The 18,808-nt window shown below is 41.8% G+C and overlaps 1 protein-coding gene across 4 annotated transcripts in view; it reads right to left on the bottom strand.

Annotated features, from left to right (window-relative positions):
• EZH2 (enhancer of zeste 2 polycomb repressive complex 2 subunit) overlaps positions 1-18,588 on the bottom strand; it is a 65,033-nt gene extending 46,445 nt beyond the window's left edge. Inside the window, exon 1 of one of the 4 annotated variants that reach the window (XM_047843829.1) lies at positions 18,539-18,588. The gene's annotated coding sequence lies outside the window, so the exon portion shown is untranslated. Of the gene's footprint in view, positions 1-9,244; positions 9,863-17,768; positions 17,859-18,376; positions 18,485-18,538 lie in introns of those variants that run through there. The other 3 variants (XM_047843820.1, XM_047843836.1, XM_047843805.1) reach the window with 3 other exon arrangements.
• Positions 18,589-18,808: the final 220 nt, after the last annotated feature.

Consider the following 18,808-nt stretch of genomic DNA (forward strand, 5'->3'; position numbering starts at 1 on the left):
ACTTGAGTAAGAATGCCATAAAATTGCCCATTTTGAAAAACTGCCAGTCTTCAATAGTGCTTTTATGTTTAAAATGCTTTGAGGGCGGCTGTCTCATTTAACAATTTCATTTATTTTATTTTTTTCCAAGTTAAACTCTCAGCCAACGTTGAGGCTTGAACTCACGACCCCAAGATCAAGAGCCGGCCAGGCGGCCCAATTTCATTTATTTTTCTAAGTTAAAAATCCACTGTTTTAATAAACTCAAATATAAGTTAACAGTAATTAAGATTTGCAGGTAAGAAGGAGACAGATACAAAGAGAATTTAGAGCGACATGTCGATGTTACTCTTGGTAAGACAAAAATTAATTGCCCGAGAAGCAGATCTCCTGCCTGAGGGGAAATAAAGACTGTGTGTCCTATGAAAGGAAGGGAAGACGGTGAGCGAGGAACCCGGAGCCAAACCAGTCAAGACTCCGTCTCAGGCCACCCCCACCCCCACCCCCCCACCCCACCCCCGGAATGTTAGGTCCGCAAGGACCCAGGCTGGGTTACGGTCCTGCTCAGCCAAAGCTGGAACTTGAGTAGCAAACTAAATCACAATGGGATTAGAGTAACCGAATTAACAAAACAAGTATCCATGAGTCCATGACAGAAATAAGTGGTTAATAAATTAATGGGGGGGGGGGGGGGACAAATCTCCCTTACAAGGAATCCAAATAATAATAATTCTGTAACAGGAGAGGGAGAGCTCAGGTCCCTTCTCCGTGAGCACGGGCTGGACTCAGTAACTGGCTGCCACAGGAGAGTATGGCTCAGGAAACAGTAAGGTCACAGCACAGAAGCCCAGAAGGCACCACCCTCAAGTGATTATGGTTAAAAGATCAGGGATGAACCACGCGGTCGTCATGCACAATGTAACGCGATGTGATGAGAAGGGATGTCACTTCTGTGGTATCCTTCCCCCAAACCTCACAGCCCATAGCCTCAGTCTAGAGCAGGAGAAAAAACAAAAATCAGACAAACCCAAACCAAAGGACATTTCTGCAAAATACTTGACCAGTATTCCTCAAAACTATCAAGAGGACTTGAAAGCAAGGAGAGTCTGAGGAACCGTCACAGATGTGCGGGCCTAAGATCATTCAGTGTGGTATGGTCTCTGGCCTGGATCCTGGGACAGAAAAAAAACAAACATCAGTGGAAAAACTGGTAAAATCCAAATAAAGTCTCTAGTTTCATTAACGGTATCATACTGATGTTGCTTTCTACATCTTGACAAATGTACCAGGGTTACCGAAATCTAGTTATTCCAAAATAAAGTTTTTAAAACACACACACACACACACACACACACACACACACACACACACACACAAAGAAAGAGAGAATTAAGTTCTACAACAACCAAATATAAAGACATTCACTTTTAAAATGACATCGACTTGGACGCCTGGGTGGCTCAGTCAGTTAAGCATCCGACTTCAGCTCAGGTCATGATCTCACAGTCCATGAGTTCAAGTCCCGCGTCAGGCTCTGTGCTGTGCTGACAGCTCAGAGCCTGGAGCCTGCTTTGGATTCTGTGTCTCCCTCTCTCTCTGCCCCTCCCCTGCTCATGCTCTGTCTCCCTCCGTCTCAAAAATAAATAAAAACATTTTTTAAAAAATTTTTTAATGACATCAACTTTTGGGTAGCCTGTAGGCTCAGCTGGTGGAACATGTGACTGTCGATCTCAGAATTATAAATTTGAGCCCCACGTAGGGTGGGGTATAGAGATTACTTAATAACAAAACCTTAAACACACAAACAAAATGACATCCACTTTTTAAAATGCTAAACAGGGACATCAGGGTAGCTCAAGTCATGATTTCACAATCATGAGATTGAGCCCCACGAGGGAGGGGTCTGCGCTGGGCATGGTGTGGAGCCTGCTTGGGATTCTCTCTGCCCCTCCCCTGTGCAAGTGCACAGCCTCTCTCAAAAAAAAATAAATAAAATGATAAACAGAACAAAAATACATTAAAAAGTATTAAAATGCGATGTAAAATGTTAAATAGGAAAAACAACAAAAAAAAATGATTAGAACTAATTTGAAAACAAAGTTAAAAAGCACAGGCAGTAATTAAGGGCAACCGGTACTTTTATGAACCTTAACTTCAAACAAAATTGAGGGGAAGATTCCCACATATAATTGTACTATTTTAAAACTGAGATAACCTTGTATTTGAACAATTTAAAAGGAAGAAAAAAAAAAAACTCCATAAAAGCTTTAAGATGATGTCTACTTAAAAAGATAATGCACATTTAGGCTGCACTAATAGAACTACAGAATCTGAACCAAGGAAAGTAATTGTGCTCTGATACACATGCACTGATCAGACGAACCAAAAAGCTTCTATACAATTCAAGTCCAGTTTAGGTGTGCTTAAGACAGCCAGAACAACAGATCTTTGCCCCAGCTGCGAAGACAGCATTAAGCACATTACACAGAAAAGAGCATTTGAGTTTAGAATTTGAACAGAGAGAAGTGTTAATATACATTCACTCATTCAACACACACTTAGTGAACATCTAACACATACCAGGTACTATTACAGAAACTGAAGAATTAGCAGTAAACAAAACAGACAAAAATCTGCAACCCCATGAACTTAAAATCTACTTGGATGGAAATGATCAAAAACAAAGTGAAATGTTTAGTATGTAAGATAGTGTTAAGTGCTATGAAAGCGCCCAAACCAAAGACAGGGGTGGTCAGCTGACAAAAAAAGGAACCTGGGCTGAAACACTTAAGGTAAATTTCCCGGTAGAGATTCCCAAATAATTGGATTAAGTATCTATCCGATGTAGATTTCAGTACTCTACAATTCTCCAGTGATCAACACAGCCTGATGGGCTTTTCCACTGACATTAAAGATGGCATTCAAGGATTGCCAGTGCCACTGTTCAGGTTAACTACTAGGTCTGATTATCCCGAACAAATAAAAAGTTAACACACCATTTTATAAAATATATTTATGCAAATATCCATTATCTGTGTTAGCGTTATATCAAGCCAAATTAAAGAAACAGATTTGTAAAACTGGTCCTGAGGCTACAGCATTCTGTTACAAGCTCTAATGTTGGCTATTCAGTTTTAACCAAACAGTATCATTAAATACGTGCTCATCTGACCGTATTTAATTTCTAACTCTGCTTTGGTTTTACCGTAAGAAGTTTTTATCTGTAACATCTCCAGGGAATATATAAACAAAATTAAAGTCAAGTCAACTCTCAGATTGCATTTAACACTCGAGTTCCAAGAACATATTAGGAAAATCCGGGGCACTGAAGTAATTCAGGAATAGAGCACTATGTGCTCTGACTGGGTTAACGGCAATGTAAATGCAGAAAAAAGATACCAAGAGACATTCTAAAATTAAAAATCAGATGTACTTACAGGAGAAGGAAAAAGGACAGATCAAAAGAGGTTAAGGCCTTAAGTGAGCCATCTAGATGACAAAGAATTTGGCACTTATGATGCAGATTGAGACGTTAATTACTCACAGGGCTGTCCCCAGCAGAGAGAATGATGGACCCTTCACAGGAAGGTTCACAGGAAACATACACACCTTTCTTCTCAAGCATCTGGTCTCAGGACCCCTTTAGTTCATCTGGGCTCCCTCTAACTGCAGGTATCCAGCATCTTAGAAATTACAACCTGAGGGGCGCCTGGGTGGCTCACTGGTTAAGCACCTGATTTCAGCTCAGGTGATGATCTCACGGTTTGTGAGTTCGAGTCCCCTGTCAGGCTCTGTGCTGACAGCCCAGAGCCTAGAGCCTGCTTCGGATTCTGCGTCTCCCTCTCTCTCTGTCCCTCCCCTGTTCACACTCTGTCTTGCTCTCTCTCAAAAATAAATAAAAACATTAAAGAAAGAGAGAAAGAAATTACAACCTGAGAAATTTTTAAGCCACCAACTCATTTGGGGCACATGGGTGGCTCAGCAGGCTGAGCATCTGACTTCAGCTCAGGTCATGATCTCACAGTCCATGGTTTCAAGCCCACGTCGGGCTCCATGCTGACAGTGCAGGGGCTGCTTGGGATTCTTTCTCTCCCCCTCTCTCCACCCCTCCCTCATTCACGCCCTCTCTCAAAATAAATAACTTTAAAAAAATCAACTCATTTAAAAATAATAGCAAGGTTATTACATGTTAATTGAAATAACACCTTTTAATTAAACTATTTTCTGTTAAAAAAAAAAAGTCAGCAAGTGTATGGTTCTACATTTTTGCCAATTTTTAAAATATCTGTCTTAAAAGAAGACAGCTGGATCTTATCTGCTTCTGCATCCAATCTGTTACAATGCTGTTTTGAAGAATATGAAGAAAATCCATTTCCAAACAGGTATTTAGCTAGAAAATGGAGGTGTCTGAACAGCCTTGAGGTCATTGTGGATCTCATTACACTTAAATTGTCCTATGAAAAAAGTAGCTAGTTGAGTTTCAACCTCCTAAGTACTTGTCCTCAAGACCACACTATTCTTCCATAAGCAGTGGTAGTTCCTTAACATCATCCCCCATCTGAGAAATATTGGTCCACAGGGTCATGCAGATTTTCCAGGAATTGACCTATTTCCAAAAATCGTATTTGGTAAAGCCACTGAGCTCATCAAAAAAGTCTTTTTATTAAGTATTTACTGGGAAGCTGTCAAGCTCAGTGACAGATACACATTTTCCAAAAATTCTAATTTTTGCTTGAAAGGTCGAACATTATCATCGGCAACAAACACAGTTGTTGTTCTCCTTGAAGGACGGGCTCCCCTCCCTGAAAAATGTTTGCCAAATACCTGTCTGAATAATCTTAGTCTGTCTGTCAACCCCTCTTTTAAGTAAAAATGTTCTCCATGAAAAAAGCGGCCAATGCAGCCTGCAACTCGATCACGTCAGCGCCGTCCTCGTCCTGGAGGCCAGACCCGGCATACTTTGGTCCACAGCACTTTACACGTTCCCATCCTGTGCAGCAGTATATTTAAAACATGCACACTCAGGATCAGAGTTAATAAAATCAGCGACTTGACATTCTCTATAACTGTTTTTTTGGTGTTTTGTTTTGTTTTGTTTAGCTCTAAGGTGCCCGTGGTTTTTACCCACTATTGCTTCTCCACCACAGGTGCGTATGTCAACACAAGGAAGGAAGGAAGAAAGGACGGAAGGAAAAGAAAGAGGCAAATGACGTTTTAGTATTTTACAAAGATGACTTCACAGACCCTCTGAGGTCCACAGACCGTGCTTTGAGAACAGCCACCGTAAGTACATCCAGACACCGTATGAATCAGAACCCTAACAATCCCTTCCTTTCCATTTGCCTCGCAAAGCACCTAGAATGGACAATATATTCCAATTACATACTTCTAAAAGACACACTTACAAGAACGAAGGCCTAGAAATCACCATTCTTGCAACTAAAAACAAAAATCCACGTGACGAATATTTAATGAGGGATACTTTGCCCTGCCAAACTATGGAACCTAAACGGTAAGATTTGGCATTCGTCTGTGCCAAATTAAGAGACTAAGGTCTAACAAAATGCATTTTAAAGAAATTGCTTATTTTCAAACTTGAGAGGCCTATGTCTAGCAAGATGCATTATAAAGAAATTGCTTATTTTCACCCATCTGTCTGTCCTACCCTTCACCACTGTAAGAAAGCATCATCAATGGTCACGGTCACTCTTCTGACCCTCCAGCTACCTAAAACCACCTCACCCTACCAACCAATGCCCCACATACTCACACTTCACCCTGCTCCCATAAAAGAAAGATAAAATAAAAATCTTGTTCCAGGGACCTTTTCAATTCCTAGGATGCCTCTACTTGTATTTAAAAAGGAGAAAAATGACAAAAATATGCAAGCTCACTACTGCTGGACACAAGCATTCCACCCAAACGACACGCAAAACACTAGCAGAAGAAACTTCCACAACTTCTGTTTGAAGGACCTGGGAAAGCCAGAAATGAGAGCTATTATCAACCAGAATTTATGGAGCATTCTGAAAATCTAAACACCGTGTTGCAACAGGCATCTTGGTGCCTAAACTTTAGCGGACCACTCGGACATGCAACTACAGATAAGCAAGTATCATGAACAGCATTTGTGTTCAAGTGTTGAGGAAACAGATGAGCCAGTGGCTACGGAGAGAGAGAAATAAGGGCAAAAACACGTATCTCATTTGTAGCCCTGGTTTAAGTAATACTAAAAACGCGCAGTACTGTCAAAAGGCTCAGAAAAATTACGGTAACGTGGCATCTTGGCTGAATAGAAAACACTGACTTGATTGTTACAGCGAATGTGAGTAGACCCTAAACTAATGCATTTTCCACAAAAATAAGATCACTCTCGGGGGCGCCTGGGTGGCGCAGTTGGTTAAGCATCCGACTTCAGCCAGGTCACGATCTCGCGATCCGGGAGTTCGAGCCCCGCGTCGGGCTCTGGGCTGATGGCTCAGAGCCTGGAGCCTGTTTCCGATTCTGTGTCTCCCTCTCTCTCTGCCCCTCGCCCGTTCATGCTCTGTCTCTCTCTGTCCCAAAAATAAATAAGCGTTGAAAAAAAAAAAATTTAAAAAAAAAAAAATGAAAAGGCTATCAGTTTACAAAGACAAGTCTTAGAAAAGAAACGGCCATCTAAATTTAAACCAACTGGAGGGGGTGCCTGGCTGGCTCAGTCAGCGGAGCATTCAACTCTTGATCTCTGGGTCATGAGTTCGAGCCCCATGCTGAATGTAGAGATTACTTAACAAAAAAAAGTTCCATAAATTTAAACCAATTAGAGAACTGAACTATCATAAATATTGTAAAGAAGCTGCTTCAACTTTATAAAACAGATTAAAGTGACACTCAGAAATTAAAGTTTTCTTTGGGGCACCCAGCTGGCTCAGTTAGTGGAGCGTGCAACTCTTTCTTGATCTCGGGGTTGTGAGTTTCAGCCCCATCTTGGGTGTAGAGATTACTTAAAAACATCATCTTAATAATTCTGAATTGAAAAAAAAAAAAAAAAAAAAAAAAAAAAGGACTGGGGAGTTCAAACTACTAAGCCCAAACCGTGTGCAGAACCTCTCAGAATTTCCAGGCATCCTGCAAGCCAAGTGACCATTATCTGGCAGTTTCGGCACCTGCACGTACACACGGGGATAAAATGTCTGCGAGTGCCGTCGCTTTCATCTATGGACACCCACAGAAGTCTTCACTGAGTGAGACCCTTCAGACACTCCTCTGGCTCATCTCGGCCCTAACGTTCATTTTCCTGCTAAGAATGATAGTAGTTTCGGGACAAGATGGAAGTCAAGGAGGTAGGTAGGGGTAGTTAGGAGCTACAAACATTTCCATGGCTTTCCTACACTTAAGGTTTCTCACGAATAGAACTATACTGCTGAGGCTCTACTAGGTAACCTTACAGCATCATTTACAACGAATGATATTTTTCAGTATCTGTTTCACCAAACATATATGTTATCTATCTAATTTATGAGTATAACATCACTTATCACTAATATTTAATGCCCTGGGGGGAAAAAAATCTCTTTTTCAGCCTCCAAATATCTATGGAAATGCTATAAGGAATTCATCAACTGCAGGGAAACCCATCATATAACCCGTGGAGTTACCACCCTGGAATTTCCACAGTGACACAAAGGTTTTTAAGCAGGAAAAAAGACTTCCATCCCAGCACTTCCATGTGGCAGAGGAGAAAGAGAAGGCTAGGACGAGCACCCACCATCTAGGCCTCTGACTCTGGGGCCAGGAAACACAGCACTTTGGGAGTCCAGAGTTAAATACTGGTATTTTCACTAGCACAGAAGGTCTCTTTACACAGGGTAAGGAGGCGAACGTCTCACCCTTTATCTGAATAGTCCTAACGGGTGAAGACTGAGGCAACCAACAGTAGGAAGAAATTTCCTTTCCAGAAAATGTGTATGGTACAGCCGGTATTTGGTTGCATGCTGTTAGCAGCTAACAAATGACACCAGACAAATGGTGAAGAAAACTATTTCATTTCTTTAAATACAAGAGTAAATTCTGTAAGAAAAACTGGAAAGTAGTAACTTTGAACTTGCCAATGCAGTTCTGTGTGGACAGAAACGATTTTCATTACACACAATACTCTCCGAATGGCACTGCACTTTGGATACTTCTGGTCACCAAACGTGTGGCGACACCAACTGGCCGTCCTACAATTTAACTCAATGCTGCCGCGAGCTACCTGGAGAGATTTGTCCCACCCTACTTCAGATGCCGACCGCAAGTCCAGATTGTCACCTGAGCTCCTACCAACTAGCTACAGACTGTAGGCTCCCGTGATCCCCTTCTTGGTTTCAATTCATTTGCTAGGGCAGCTCACCGAACGCAGGCTAACAGTTTCTTTACTAGGTTACCAGTTTGTTATAAAAGGATGTAACTCAGGAAGAGCCAGATAGAAGAGATGCACGGGGTGAGGCACGTGGAAAGGGGGCGGGCTTCCATTGTGTGTGTGTGTGGGGGGGGGGGGGGGGGCGGCAGCAATCTCCCAGCAGCTCCTTGTGGGCACCAACCCAGCCCTTCTGGGTTTCTCCAGAGGCTTCCTTAGGTTAGCATGACTGAACTCCGTATCTCCAGCCCCACTCCCTCCCCAGAGGCAGGGGACAGGGAGGGTCTGCAAGTTCCAACCCTTCTAATCCCAATATTAGTTCCCCCAGGAACTGGCCCCATCCATAGGTGCTTTCCCAAGTCACTTCATTTGCACAAACTCAGGTAAGGTTCAAAGGGGTTTGTTGTGAGTATCAAGACACCTTCATCACTTACGAAATTCCAAGGGTTTTAGGTGCTCAGTGCTAGATACAGGATAAACTGATTACAAATCACAATATACCAATCTGATTGTTTACAAAGTTAGTTTAGTCAGATACATAACAGTCCTAAAAAAGCTTTTAGGTGCTCTTATTCCTATAATGCAGAGACAAAAAAGAGGAAAAAACGGGCTTATAATCACCATTAGAGATTTTATGAATGAATTAATAAAAAGAATGAGAGAAATGCCTATCATGTAACAACTCAGTTAAATGCCAGCCAAGAGGAAGCACAATCACCTGCGACAGGGATGTGACCTCCGGCCCAATGCTTCTCAAACCCCCCAGAGAAACGGCTCTAAATTGGTAAAAAGAAACCAACCACCTTGAGTCCTACAAAGGACCCAGAGGCAGCAAAAGCTAAGGGACTTTGGTCCTCCTAGCTGCGTGAGCCTATACAAGTTACTTACCCTCACACCAAGGTCCCACTTCTTTACCTCCGAAACCGACTTCCTCTTTGAAGGCACATGGAAGTCCTCAATAATCACAACTTGTTCAGTTACTTGTCCGTCTCCTTTTTGCAATGAAGATCAAGTCCACAAAAGCTCTTTGCTAAGGAGACACAACTGGTTTAATGGCAGAGCCTAGACTAAAGCCGAAGTTCTTTGCACAAAATCTAGCTGCCGATGGAAGCTGCCCTTTAAAAATACCTTCTTCACAGAACTTGAGCTCTGTGTTACAGGCAGATATTCTCCAAAGGCCAAATTGCTTACGGGCCAAAGCGGGACAGCAACTCCTCATTTCCTTCCCAGCCTGTTCAAGCAACGTTTCTGCCATTTATAAGTCTTCTTGATTTCTGTAGAAGGAGGACATTTCCCAACCTTTTCTGACTCGTCAACATTTTGCATAGGAACACATCCCATAGTACCCACTGGGACTGTTTTAAACAGTTTTGCTATTTTTGCTTGTACTATTAAATAATTTGAATATGGAAACAATTTACATCAAAAGTTTATAAATAAGGATACTCACTGCAGCTTCTTTCCACCTAGTAAGAGGACAGATCAGTACAGTGGTAAAAAAAATTCTAAAGTTTATCACACTAAAATCTTTAAAATATTCAAAGGACAGACATTTCATTTAGCAAATATATAGTGCTTATTTTAAAATAATTAAAAATGCACGATTTTCAACAAAATTTAAAAGGAAAATGTTTGGTTTAGAGACCCCATGTTTATGAGGCACAAGGTAGATTCTCACTGAACAGTTGTTCGTTCTATTATTTGTAGGCACATGGCAGGCATTCGTGTATCTACAAATAAAATACGGTGGACATTTCACTATTAAGTTATGGCATCAAAAACGTACAAAAGCTGCTTTAATGACTGAAACTCTTTAACTGTTTAAAGAAAATCATCTTGGGGTGCCTGGGTGGCTCAGTCGGTTGGGTGTCTGACTTCGGCTCAGGTCATGATCTCGCAGTCCGTGAGTTCGAGCCCTGCGTCGGGCTCTGTGCTGACCGCTCAGAGCCTGGAGCCTGTTTCAGATTCTGTGTCTCCCTCTCTCTCTGACCCTCTCCCGTTCATGCTCTGTCTCTCTCTGTCTCAAAGATAAATAAACGTTAAAAAAAAATTTTTTTTAATAAATAAATATTAAAGAAAATCATCTTATTTTCTTAAATTTGGGGGTTTACTTACAAAGCACTTCTCAGTCTTTAGTACCAAAAACAAAGGCACTATAGATAAAATAGCCATGATGTTTTGTCTTTTTGACACATTTTTAAAACTCACTAGACATCTTGATGTATGAATTTAGCTCACATGAATGCAACTGAGGGATAAAAATCATCCTGAGATAAATTTGCAGAATTACTATCTGACACTCCTCACTTGCTTCAGTTTCTCAACCTTTTTGCCCTTAATCAATGGTATATTAAAGATATAAATTAAAATCTTATAATAATACCTGACAATAAGTAACAAAGTTCACTGAGTGATACATAATATAGCCATGTGAAACTCACTTGATAGAATCTAGAAGGCTCTGCTTTAGGGGCAGGGGTGCTATTTAAATTACTTAGTTACTTCTAAAGAAGCGATCTACCAAGTTTTCATGGCTGCGATCGTAAATCCATTTCACAAAAACTTTATTTCTATCCACTATGTACAAAACCCTTTTCTACCTGCACCACGTAGATGAGTAAAATAATGTTTAAAATGAAGGAGAGAGGGAAACACAAGAGATGTTCTGTGGCGTTGCTTTCTACGCAGGAGATAAACTATCTGGTTTGGTTGGGAAAGTTTAAGGGTGTTTTGAGCCAAACAAACTAAACAGTATCTTGAGATGCTAAAATGGCAGGGAAGGCATTCCAGAAAGAAGACAGAGCACAGACTTTCCACAGGACACTTCCTGGAGACTAGTAAAAAGACCAATCGAGTGCAACAGAGGAAGGGGATAAGAAAGCTATCAGAGAGGAGACCAGTTAAGATACAAGAGTTCAGGCTGCTCTGCAGACTGCCTAGCTTCAGGAGTGTCTTACAGGAACTGACACCCAGGGAAAGACTGAGTTGGGCAAGGGCATGGTAACTGGCAGAGGTCTAGGACGCCCGACTGAAGCCCAGAGGCTTGCGTCCCCCATGCCCTTTACTAAATAAGGAGGGGGAGGAGTAATGGATTACTTGTATGATGAAGAAAAACTGAAAATTGTGAGGGTAATCCAGCTGTTGAGCAAAAGAAAGAACGGATACTCTGCAGAGATAAAACAAGCAGATGCAGAACTCAAGTATATTTGCTCTTAAAAACCATCTGTGTATATAACAAAAAATTTACTTAACTGTCAAAATAGGTAGACCAAGCTTGCAGTCTTACACTTTTGCACACCAGGTTCTAAGATGAGGATTACTTTTGATTGACTCTTAATATTCTCTTTATCCTTTAATTCTAATAACTGAAAAGGTCTGAATTACCCAAAGTTGAAAATTTAAAGAACTACTAAATATTATTACTTTCGAAAACAGCTCAATTTAAAAGTTCCCCAAAAACTTAATAAAAATTCCAAATTAAAAAACTAAAAAATTAAAATCCCCCATGCCACACACCTAATATCATTCACATAAATAATATCCTTTTCATTTTCAGGTCTCTGCAAACACATAACAGTTTGTTACAGTAAGAACTAAATGACTTGTGGAATAAGAATAAATTCATTTTCACATAATTTAACTGAATTTAAACAATTATGCCTCCAGCATTAACAATTCTTAACTTGACCTATACATTGTCAGTAACACACAAAAACCAAAGCAAAAAATTTAGTAAACGTTTGCAATATACACATGACACAGAATGTGTACCAAGAATATACAAAGACCTCTCAACAACTCATTTAGACAAAAAACCGCAGTTTAAATGGGTAAAAGTCTTGACCAAAAAAACGTACACGAATGGCCAATGAGGCAGATGAAAAGATACTCAACATCACTGATCACCTGGGAAATCTGAATTAAAACCACAATGAGACACTTAACACTTTTTAGGGGCCAAGTGCACTCAGACCCACGGAGCTGGAACTGGAACCAGAACCCTTTGCGTAAAATGGCACAAACACGTGGGAAAAGAGTCTGGCAGTTTCTTCCAAAGTTAAACCAGTATTTACCGTATGACCCAGCAATCCAACTATGAGGTATTTACCCAAGAGAATTTAAAAGATACGCCCGCAAATATGACAAATGGTCATAACAGCTGAATTAATAGCCAAAAAAACTGGAAACAGCCCATGTGTCCACCAACACGTAAATGAATTAAAAAAACAGTACAGTCACACAATGGACTACTACTCAAATGAAGAAGAAACCGCTGCAACAGGCAACAACATAGATAAATCTGAAAAACATGCAGGATTAAAAAAGCCAGTCACAGAAGAGAATACACTGCGTCACTCCGTTTTTAGGACACTCTTGAACGAGAAAAATGGGATCAGCAGCAAAAGAGGGAAATGACTGTATAAAGACCATAAAAGAACTCTGAAGACACCAGCGTCACCCCTTGACAGAGGTGGTGGTGACACACATGTATACATTTGTCAAAACTCTGCAGCCCGTAGTCTTCAAATGTGTTCATCTTACTGTACGTAAGTTATACTTCAATGAAGCTGGTTTTTCAAACTAAAAAACTGGTACCTTTCTAGAAAGCAACTTGACAAGGTCTACTAAAACTTGAACTGTGCGTAATCTTGAAACAGCAATTCTCCTTGTAGAAAGTGGTCTCACAAATGATCAAAGATAGAGAAAGATGTTCTCTTCTTGAGGAGAGAACACAGTGTCCATCACAACTGGTTTACTGTGTGATGACACATTCATAAACTGGAATACGATGTATTCTACTTAACAAAACGGCCTAATAGCTCAGTGTTGGAAACGGCACACTTTTTCTATCAAGGGCCACGTCGGAAGTATTTTAGGCTTAGCAGGCTACGTGCAGTCTCCTTGCGAATTCTTTTTTGGGAGTCTTGTTGTTGTTTTACGACTCTAAGAAATACTAACATCATTGGCAGTTCATTGGCCCTACCAAAAAAAATAAATAACAGACAAAACCCAGGCTGGACGCGAGAGATCATAACTCTGAAAACAAAGTGTGCAAATCCAAACCCTTAGGCTACCGCTACCTGTCACCCGCCCGCTGCACTTCTCATTATTGCGGTATCTACATAAAATATATAAAGTAAACAGAAGCACTGAGCACAGTGCCAAGGACACAGTGAGCACTAAAGAAATATTCGTTATTTTTTAATAAGAACAGGTCTCTATTGACCTAAAAAAACTGTTCTCAGACAAAAGAACTTGATCCCATTCTTGTAAAATTTATGTATAAATGCATATTCATATGAATACATTGAAAAGTTGGGGAAACTGTTACGGGTAGGGACTAGAATTGGAAGGATCGAGAAAGCTTTCACTTTGTAGTCTAAATTGTTTCAGTATTTTAAACTGAACACCTATTACTGAATCAATAGACATTTCTAACGTAAAACATATGTAGCACCATATTCTTTACTTATAGGTCCTTAGCGCATATTTCAACTTCCTAAGTGTTTAGTTCCATTCATGAGAAAGTATATTAATTCTCAAAATCAATACTGGCACAATAACTAAAAATCAACCATTTAACAACTTGTGCCCAAACAAAGTGACTCCACAGACCACACTTAAAACTCAACTGTACTCCTCCCTAGAGCAAACGCCATTAAAGCTCTGGCTGAGAAAGAAATCTGCAAAGACATCTTTTAGTTTGTCTAGGGCATCAGACTGTACCTCCCAGACAACTACAAATTACCTACTTTTAAATATACCTTTCTGATGGAGTCAAATAAACTCTCTTCTTGGGACCAACAAGTCTTTAATCATCCAGGAGATCAGCAGATAATATGGAGTAGACGATATGGAGTCCAACAATTTAAACTGGGATCCTGACTACAAATCCCTAGCTGGATGATCCTGGACACATTCTTAAGCCCTTTAGACCAAAGTTTCCTTAACTGGTAAAGGTTTGCAGAGTGCAATGCTATCACCATTGTTTAGTTTTTTCCCATTGTAAAAATACACAAAATTTAACGTTTTAACGATTTTTAAGTGTATAATTCAGCGGCATCAAGCACATTCAAAATGCTGCTTAACTATCACCACCATCCACGTCCAGAATTTTTGCATCATCCCAAACAGGAACTCTGTGTACCCATTAAACACTAATTCCCCAGCTCCCCTCTGCTCTCGGCCCCTGGAAACATCTATTCTCCTTTCTCTCTGTGAGTTTGCCAATTCTCAGTATCTCCCATGGCCGGAATCACACAATTTTTCTCCTTTTGTGTCTGGCTTATTACCCTCATGTTTTCAAGGTTCATCAACGCTACTGTATCATGTGTCAGGCAGGATGTCACTCTTTTAACGGCTGAGTACTACTCCATTGTATGCGTATACCTCCATTTGTTTATCCATTCAGGTTGATGGATGCGGGGTGGTTTTAACAATAATTAAAAATAAAGCATCTCACGTAAATGTTACCACAATAGGAAACAAAACCAGCCAATGAATAAAGAAACAGCAGGTGTTTTAATGTCTTTTTTCATCTTTGTTTTTGTCATATCTTTGTACTAAGTAGTATAGTGGCAAGATACGGGACCATCTTAGAAACTTATCAGCTATGCCTTTTGAGAGGTTATTGGATTTGCTAATCTATATTTATCCTATCATTTTAAAAGAATGAAGAGGCTACACCAGTAAATAATCTGTGATTACACTGGCACTACTTCCTTCAGCTTTAGCTCCAAAACCCACCTCGAAGTATTTCAATAAAGAACTCATCAATTTAACTAGACACCTTTCAATTAAAAGATTTACTACTGTCTCCAACACTTTCCCCTCCTTTTATTTCTGTACAAGGACCATCAATACTGACATCAAATCAAATTAAGCAGATAGTATATGCAATGTACCCAGACATTCATCAAGTTTCTCTCTAGCTGCCTGAAATACCAAATCTGAATACCAATGGAATACCTAAAGGATATACAATTTTCAATGTCTTCGAGTATTGTAACTAGGAGAAACCTTGGAACTTATCCACCTTGACAATTATTTTTCTTTATAATCACTGCTTCTCAAAGAGGGACAAAAACACCTCCCAAAGTTCACAACGGAAGGATTAACATACCCTATGTGCTTTGCAAAAAGTTCCTTTGTCAAATTATTTTCATATTTTGAAATGAAAATGATAGTTTGCTATTCTCTAGCAACTACTAGGTATACAAAGAAAAACAAGCCTCTGCCTCAAAGCGCTTAGAGTGCAGTGAGGGAGCCGGATGCATAAACAAGTGATTACAATACAATCTGATCCATGCTTTAATAATAAAGTATGAACAAAGCCCTGTGGAACACAAGGGTGCCTGGGAATTCAGGGAAGGCCTCTAGAAGGTAAAAGTATCCTCTCATTGTGAACCTTTCCCTGAATTTAATGAGCTGTTCCTCTCCACGGAGGCTCTACTAAAGATCTCACCTGTGTCCAGAATCCTTCACAACTCATAGAAAATGTCTTCATCGTTTGTACGGACATAAAGACTTCAAGGCAAATCCATAAATCATTTCTAATTGGCCCCAGAATACATTAAACCACTGGAGAAACTTTTGTCAGTTTTTAAAAAGCAGATCAACTGTCTTAATCACTATTTATTTAGACCAATACAGAAATTAATTCACACTCCTTGAGTATACCAGTTCAAGGGATAGAAGATATCCTAGAAAAATCTGTGACCTGGAGAAATCCGCTTAAAATTTTTAAATGGCTGATACAAAGACAATTACTTATATATACGCATGCAAGGCAAAGCTGGTATGAAAATATTAGAACTTTTTGGGGGGAACCTAAATCAACAAGTGTTGTTTTTTTAAATCAGTGCTACTTAAAACTGATTTGTATACATTCACAATTCAACCAGAAATAAATTAAAACAAAAATTTTAAGCCAGCTCCCCAAAAAGGCTTTTTAAAAAAAACCTTGGGGCAAGTTTGAGGATAATAATTATCAATTACAGAATACACAAGGGAAAAACTAGAATTTATCCCAAAAGACCCAAATTTCTGCCAAAACCTGCGTAACGCATGTAATGACAGACAAAAACTATCAGGATTTTTTAATATACAATTATCAGCAACTAAATGCAAACATTATTTAATAATCTCAACCCTGGAAAGTCTGTTCAGTGGTGTCTAACACGGCAAAATACAGATAATAAAGACTTTTACACTGCATTTCTTTGTCTTCCATTTTTATGAAACCATAAAAAAATAGTGGGTGCACATTAGATCTTTCTCAGAACACAAATCAGAAGAGTGCCTATGTTTCTGAATTCCTTTTCTTTGAATCTATTCACTTTCCAAAAAATCAGAACCGAAGATGCAATTTTTCTAAGTGTTTCCAAGATTTTAAACATTACATAACCTAATGCACCTCCAAAAAGACAGGATTCCTTATATCCAGGACTAGAATGCTATTATCTATCCCCAACTTAGAGACTATGAAAAGAAAATCAAAATATAACTTAATTTTACTTGCAATTAAATGAAAATGCTTATCAATAAACAAGCCATGTTTGAACACCTGTTCATTTTATTCCTAAATATGATCTAATTGCTAATGCTCATAAATGAAGAGTAATGGAAAATAAACTCCAAAACCCATAAAAGCATATCCAACTGTACCAGCATGAGTTTTCCAAAGGTTTTTTTAAATGTTGTTTTAGGTAATATTAAAACGCCATAAAATTAAAGCGATCATCTTTGAAACCAAGAAAAGTAAACCTTGTAGTAAAATATTTTTAAATTCCAAAGACAAATTTTTATTTCCAAATGAATTTAAGTTTCAAAGACCCTGAGTGATAAACAAAGGAAGTTTGGCTTAACTGTGGACAGCACACATCCAATTTCTTAGGCAACAAACATTTCTGCAACCAGTCTTTTCTAACTCGCCAAAGCTATTGTTCACGGAAAATAAAACCAATTAATAAGAAATTGCAAGGCGTATCATCTAAACGCGCATTTGTCATAAGCATTTTATTTTCGTCAACTATTTCTACCTTTCATCCTCATTCAACCCCTAGGGATTTGGGGAGTAATCGCTTCCTAAATGACAGTTGATTTCGTTAGCACCTGTCGCCATTCTCGGACGCATCACACAAGTTGCCCAAAACAGCTTGTAAATTTTTTTTTTTTTTTTTTTTAAGATTTTGATTCTTTAGAAAGTGGGAACTCCCTGGGCGGGAGTTCACCAAGTTTTCCAAAATACCGTGCTTCTCAATTTCTCCCGTTTTCAAAAAGTGACCCCGTGGCACGGACTTTCTGGTGGTTGGAAGGGGGTACGCGAGGACGCGGGAACTCGACGGAAAGCCCTCCAAACGAGCCAAACCAAAAAGGAGGCGAACAGCCCGACCCTTCCCGAAAACTTAACCGAAAGCCAGACAAGGCGGCGAAGGCGGCCCGGGACTGCCCGGTCCGGAGAGGCTTCAGGCGGCTCCGGGGGAAACGTCAGATGCGCGGCTCCTCCGAGTCCCGTCTCCGCACGCCGTCCCGGCCGCCGCGGCCCCGCCGAGCCTGCGCGCGCGCGGGGAGGGGGCGTGGGGCCGAGCCCGCCCACCCGCGCCCGCGGCCCGGGCTCCCCACGCCCCTCTCCCGCCTGCTGTCAGGCCCGGTGTCACTGCCCCTTCCTCGCGCCGAGCTCCCCCGAGACACAGTCCGTCCTTTGTCTGAGTGCGCACTCGGCGGCGAGGTCCCACCAACTTGTGTGTGTCCCGTCCCACCCGGGCGCTCCCGCCGCGACGCTCCACACAAAGGAGACTTGGGCTCCGGCGGCCAGCCCGCCCCGGGCACCCGAGCGCCCCCAGCCCAGCCCCGGCGCCTCGGGAGGGGCGGGCACGCGAGTGGACCCCTCCGCACGCCCCCCTCGGGCACCCGCCCCTGCTCCCGCCTCGGGTGTCCGGGGTCCGACGCTGCCCGCTCGCGGGGGCGCGCGGGCCAGCCCCGACCCCCGCGGCCCCCTGCCGAGGGGTCTCCTCTCACCCCGCCTCCAAAAGCGGCGCCCGGGAGAGCCCGCTCTGGGCGACACCCGGACGGGCAACGCGGCGGCGGGGATGTCCCGGCGCCGCCGCCGCCGCCGCCGCCGCCGCCCCTCGCCGGGCTCCAGCGCCCCGCCGGCCGGCCGGCCCGACAGCGGCGCGTTACCTGCGCCCCGCGCCCCAGCCCGCGCCGCTCCCGCGCGCCGCTCTCGCGCGCCGCCGCCGCCGCCGCCGCCGCCGCTGCCGGGGCCCCACCGCCTTCTGCGTCCCAGTGGGTGTCGGACGCTCCCGGACCGAGCGCCAAACCCGGCAGCCCAATCGCCATCGCTTTTATTTGGCCCCCCCAGTCCAACCAAGCGCCGCCCCGATTGGCGGGACGCGAGGCGGGCTCCCGTCCAATCACAGGGCCCGCCGGGCTCGGAGGCGCCGAGCCAGC

The sequence above is a fragment of the Prionailurus viverrinus genome, chromosome A2 (genome assembly GCF_022837055.1).
Source record: "Prionailurus viverrinus isolate Anna chromosome A2, UM_Priviv_1.0, whole genome shotgun sequence".
Classification (NCBI taxonomy): domain Eukaryota; kingdom Metazoa; phylum Chordata; class Mammalia; order Carnivora; family Felidae; genus Prionailurus; species Prionailurus viverrinus.